The sequence below is a fragment of the Cynara cardunculus genome (genome assembly GCF_001531365.2).
Source record: "Cynara cardunculus var. scolymus isolate 2C chromosome LG 1, CcrdV1, whole genome shotgun sequence".
Taxonomy (NCBI): Eukaryota; Viridiplantae; Streptophyta; class Magnoliopsida; order Asterales; family Asteraceae; genus Cynara; species Cynara cardunculus.
This window is the reverse complement of record NC_037528.1, coordinates 38083276-38084284: the sequence shown is the minus strand read 5'-3', so window position 1 is coordinate 38084284 and position 1009 is coordinate 38083276.

The window sequence follows — 1009 nt, the reverse complement described above, 5'->3', positions numbered from 1 at the left end:
ACCGACCACCATCGTCCATTGCCACCACCACTACCACTGTTGCCCACCTCCAACTCCTCCTCTACTGCAACAACCTCTTCCACAACCTCCACAACCACCATCAGCCACCACTATTCATTGCCACCTCACCTCCACCATAACCAACATCGCCACTATCTTCACTACATCAGCCATAACTACCTCCACCGTTGTCAACCACCACCACCACAATCTACCATCTTCATGTCCTCTATAACCATCGTCGTTCATCAACCACCACTATCTCTACCTCCATAACCACCATTGGCCATCGACCACCATCGCTCATTGCCACTACTACCGTCGGCCATCACCACATCCACCATAACCAAAACCCCTCCACCACCACCACTACTACCATCAACTATATCAAAAAAATTATTCAAATTTGGTACCATTATATATGTGTGTATTCATTTATATGATTATTGTGTACGAATATTTATAAATTAAATTCTTTAATTATTTGCTTTATTTGTGATAATTATAACTACTATATAATATTTAAAATCATCAAATAACTTTTGTGTGTAGCTTGTCTAGTTCGGTCACGTCCAGTCCTAGTCATACCAAACACCAGACATACTCTTGTTTTATCCAGTCTCGTCCCGTCCTGTCCCGTCCAGTCCTGTCCAGTCCAGTTCAGTCCAATCATTCCAGTCCTGTCCAATCATGTCTGCGTACCAAACACTGCCTTAGTGTTCTAGGATTGTTCATTTGCCGCTTAGGGTTATAGGGTTTTTGAGGATTAGGGTTTTTTCTTAGGGCGTGTTTTGGCTATTAAACCTGTTTTCGATCATATTCAAGGGTTAGGATTTGTCACACCCCACTAAAGCGGAAACGCGAGGTATGGCAGGAAGAGTCTCATAGCAATAGTGTATAAACAACACAACCATACAATTTAAAACATAATTAAATCAAAATTAAAGTTTACAATCCCAAATACAAATTTACAAAATAAACATAAAAGAAGTTTTGGAATTGCTAAATG